This window comes from Octopus bimaculoides, chromosome 21, assembly GCF_001194135.2.
Source record: "Octopus bimaculoides isolate UCB-OBI-ISO-001 chromosome 21, ASM119413v2, whole genome shotgun sequence".
NCBI lineage: Eukaryota > Metazoa > Mollusca > Cephalopoda > Octopoda > Octopodidae > Octopus > Octopus bimaculoides.
The window spans coordinates 2971199-2976025 of record NC_069001.1 but is presented as its reverse complement, the minus strand read 5'-3'; the positions used below and the strand labels follow the sequence as shown (position 1 = coordinate 2976025).

The 4827-nt window shown below is 37.5% G+C and overlaps 1 protein-coding gene across 2 annotated transcripts in view; it reads left to right on the top strand.

The window, feature by feature from the left end:
* The window catches only part of LOC106873489 (fibroblast growth factor receptor 3-like), a 92967-nt gene that overhangs the window by 4646 nt on the left and 83494 nt on the right, over positions 1-4827 (top strand). Inside the window, exon 2 of one of the 2 annotated variants that reach the window (XM_052975497.1) lies at positions 900-1019. The exons of the other annotated variant lie outside the window; for it this stretch is intronic. The gene's annotated coding sequence lies outside the window, so the exon portion shown is untranslated. The remainder of the gene's footprint in view (positions 1-899; positions 1020-4827) is intronic. 2 annotated transcript variants of the gene reach the window in all.

The window sequence follows — 4827 nt, the reverse complement described above, 5'->3', positions numbered from 1 at the left end:
AGCAACTGATGTTGGCGTGCTTACGTTCCCTTAACTTAACAGTGTTTAAATGGGTGTCATGAAATCGACCAAATACGCACGTATTCCGGTTTTGAAAGTAAGCCCCTCATATAAACGACGGACATCTTTGAGTTTCCGTCTGCCAAATCCACTCACAAGACTTAAGTCGGTCTGAAGCTTTAGAAGAAGACACTTGCCCAACGTGCCACGCATTGGGACTGAACCCGAATCCATGCGGTTGGGAAGCAAACTTCTTGCCACGCCTGCGCCTACGTTGTAGATTGATTTCTCATGGAAAATTATCCAGTCTTGTATGAGATATGCCAAACAGCCGAACCCAACTAACACTAAGTAAATGTTATGTCAACACAAACACGTGACTAAACATCAAATATTTGGCATCGAAATCTGTTGTTATTTGAGATTCGTATTTATATCTTTTTTCTAATTTTTTTAAACTTCATTTATTTTTGTTACCCTTTGCTCAGTTTTTGCTTAATAATGTTGTTTTCGTTCAAGGCGACGAGATAGCAGAATCGTTACTTCGTTGGGCAAAATACTTCACGGCATTTCTTTTGGATCTGCGTTCTGAGTTCAAATGCTGCCAGTGTTCATAAATAAGTAGCAACGGAGCACTGAGGTCTATGTAATCGACTTAACCCACGTCTACGAAATTACTGGCCTTGTGCTAAAATTTGGAACCGATAATGTTGCTTTCGCTTTCTTTAATAATGTTGCTTTTATTCTGTTCAATAATGTTGCTTCCGTTTTGTTTAATAATGTTACCTTTGTTTTGTTTAATAATGTTGTTTCGTTTTGTTTAATAACGTTGCTTTCGTTTGGTTTAATAATGCTGTTTACTCTTCGTTTAATAATGTTGCTTTTCTTTTGTAATCGAGGTTCAAGAGTGTTTTCTGAAAAACGAAAGGGCTTACCACACAGCCACTCCCGCGCCTAAATATGTGTTGGTTTGTTTTCGTCCCCTTAACTTAACGGTTCGGAAAGAAGACATCGATAGAGTAAGTACCAAGGCTTAAAGAAATAAGTACTAGGACCGATTCATTCAAGGCGGTGCCCCAGCATGGTCGCGGTCCGATAACCGAAACAAGTATAAGATAAAGGATTAAAGACTAAAGACTAAAGATTTATGGAAACAAAGACAAAAACGGTTTCGAAAGCTAAGCTTGCTGGCAATGTTGTCGTTTGAAGTGTTGCAGCGGAATTGTCGCAGAAAAAAAGCCTGGTTTTTATGTCCTGGAATAAACGGCTGCATCCCATTGGATAAAACAGAAACGGGTGGATCGAGGGGTGGAGCTGGGGTGGAGAATGTGACCTTTAGGAACGCGTAAATCACTTATTGAAAAGGGATAGACGGTTAAGAATCGGGTAGGATGGTGTTAGTTAAGACGATGTCGAGTGTTAGGTGTAACGTGGTTATGTGTGTGTATGTATGTATGTATGTATGTATGTATGTATGTATGTGTGTGTGTGTTTGCGTATATATGCATGTATGCACATATATATATATATATATATATATATATATATATATATATATATGTATGTACGTATATAAGTACGTATGTGCGAATGTATGTAGACATGTGTATGTGTGCATGTATGCATGTATAAATTTATATGCGTATGCATCTATGTGTGTATATGTACGAGTGTGTGTATATATACGTGTGTGTGTATGTGTATATATGCATGCATTCATACATATATGTATGTATGTACGTATGTATGTGTGCATGTATGAATTTATAAACGTATGTATTTATGTATGTGTATGTACGTGTGTGTGTGTGTGTGTGTGTGTGTATGTGCGTGTGCGTGTGCGCATGTACTATGGATGGATGGAGGTGTGTAGTGTTATGTTACTGTGCTGTAATGTATGTATTGTTGTGGGCGCAACGCATTTGGGCGTCAAATTGACGGACCGTGGGAAACGGTTCACTTTCGAGAAACTAATACACACACACACACACACACATAATATATATATACATACATACACATATATATATATGTATATATATGCACATACATAAATACATACATATGTGTGCGTGTGCGTGTGTATTTATGTATGCATGAAAATATCTTGTGTGTATGCATGTATGTATGAGGAATTATATGTATGTTAACTATATCTATCAGATTGGCATTCCGTCGGTTGCGTCGACGACTTTTCCAGTTAATTCGATCAACAGAACAGCTTTCTCGTGAATTAGCGTGCAAGTGGCCGAGCACTCCACAGACACGTGTAGCCGTAACATAGTTCTCTGAGTGACTCAGCGTGACACACAGAATATGACAAGGGGTTGACCCTTTGAATTACAGGTACAAAATTTTGCGAGCTGAGTGGACTGGAGCAACGTAAAATAAATTGTCTTGCTCAAAGGTACAATGAACTAATATTGATTTCACATTCTGTCACAAAACCACCAACTCCGGGGGAAGGAGTTAGTTGATCACATCGACTCCAGTGCTCAACTGATGTTTATTTTATCGACCTCGAATGGATAAAGGCAAAGTCAATCTCGGCGAAACTTGTACTCAGAACGTTTCGTAGACGGACGAAATGCCGCTAAACATCTGGTCCGACATGCTAACGACACTGGCAGCACACTGCCTTTCTGTACATTTTAATAATCATAATCGATATAATCATACAATTACAGATGTAAAATACTTTTTCATTTCCGTTCATCATACGTCAGATTAACTCGAACTGTGATCTCAGGGGTAAAAAATGAACTATTAGAAACATATAAGAGATCTCATGTTGTTGCTTTGAGTGTAAGAGAGAGTACAGTGTTGCAGTGTTTAAAAAAGCGCTATCTTGCTGTGAATTAAAATAAGTTTTCGGTAGTCTTCAAGGATAAAATAATCTTGAAAAACCAAATTGGAATTTATAAGTATTTTCTAGATAAGGTAAATTTTAATAAATTACTTTGTTCTAGCAAAAGTTATATACTTCAAACTAATAAATAAGCAGTTTTGTTTATTGTGCAACACATTCACACACACACGCACGCACGCACGCACGCACGCACGCACGCACGCACGCACACACATACACAGAAAGAGAGAGGGGCTGGGAGAGATACATACAGATATGCATATATGTAATATATATATATGTATGTGCGGTGTGTGTGTGTGTCTGTGTGTGTGTGTGTCTGTGTGTGTGTATGTGTGTGTGTGGTGTTATTTGCCAAAGTAACGTTAAAGAACAAATAAATTCTGAAGCATGTAGTTACGAGAGTGTTAAGAAGCAACTAAAAGTTTTTTATAGCTCAATTATATAGACTAAACTGTCTAAAATGAAAACAAACAAAAAGAAAAGTTTGACAAAGCTGAAGTATTTTATCCAAATGAATCTATTTATTACCGAGGCACGAAACATTAGTTTCTGCGAACAACATTAGATAAGTGTCGTTAAAAACAAACGAACAAAAAAACAGAAAGTGTAACCAGTCGCTTCATGAGCCAGAACTGAATTATGGAAGCTCAATAACGCTTACAGACAGTTAAGTCATGTGATACCAAGGTATATTGTAACATTGTAAGTTATTCATGAGCCAGAACTGAAATATGGATGCTCAATAACGCTTAGAGACAGTTGAGTCATGTGATATTAAGATGTATTGAAAGATCGTAAGTTATTCAGCTCACGCATTCATATTCAGTGATTGTTAACTCGCCTGGATAAATTCAGACACTCGAGTCTTCCATAGTTATTCAGTTACGGTCGATGAAGTCAATGGTTACAAGTTTATATTTTATTTATATTTGCATTTGTTTACATAGGCGCAAGGCGTGATTGTTTGGTAAGAAGCTTGCTTCCCAGCTACATGGTTCCGGGTTCAGTCCTTTTGCGTGGCACCTTGGACTAGTGTCTTCTATCTCGGGCAAACCAAAGCTTTGTGAGTGGATCTAGTAGACGGTAACAGAAAGAAGCTCGCTGTGTGTGCGTGCGCGCGCGCCTCTGGTTGTCCACCACCACCACCACCACCGCTTGGCAGCCGCTTTTGGTACGTTTACGTCCTCGTAATCTAGCGGTTCAGCATAAGAGACCGATAGAATAAGTACCTGGCTTTAAAAAACAAGTACTGAGGTTGATTCATTCAACTATATATATCTATCTATATATATATATATATATATATATATATATATATATAGATAGATAGATAGATAGATAGATAGATAGATAGATATAAGTCAAATATTAGAGTCGATATAATCGGCATTTTCCATTTTCCATTTCCTGCAAAATTTCTGGCATTGCAATTACGTTATAAACAATTATTCGCATCGAATGTTTTATTTTATTTATGCTCTTTCAATGTCCCGTACAACCCATCCAAAATGACACTCACTGAGCCTGCTGCAATTTGAATTCGTTTGTTTGACACTCAATAATTAAGACACAAGCTAAACCGTTCAACACTGTATCCGATTCCAACCTGGTTCCAGTATACATAACATGCCAACAGATATTTCTTAATTTTCTCTTATAGTTAACGAAACACTTGAAAATAATGTTTACGGCATCCGGAATTTTAAGCACACGCAGGTTTTATCTTTCTTTGGTTATGTAATATATATACATATATATTTGTGTCTGTGTTTCTGTGCATGTGTGTGTGTGTGCTTGTGTGTGGGCTTGTGCGTGTGTGTATTTGTGTTTGTGTTTGTGTGTGTGTGTGTGTGTGTGTGTACGTGTGTGTGTACGTGTGTGCGCGCGTATGTGTGTGTGTGTGTCTGTGTCCTAAATATTTGTTTTGTAATTATTAACAGAAATTCAAATATATA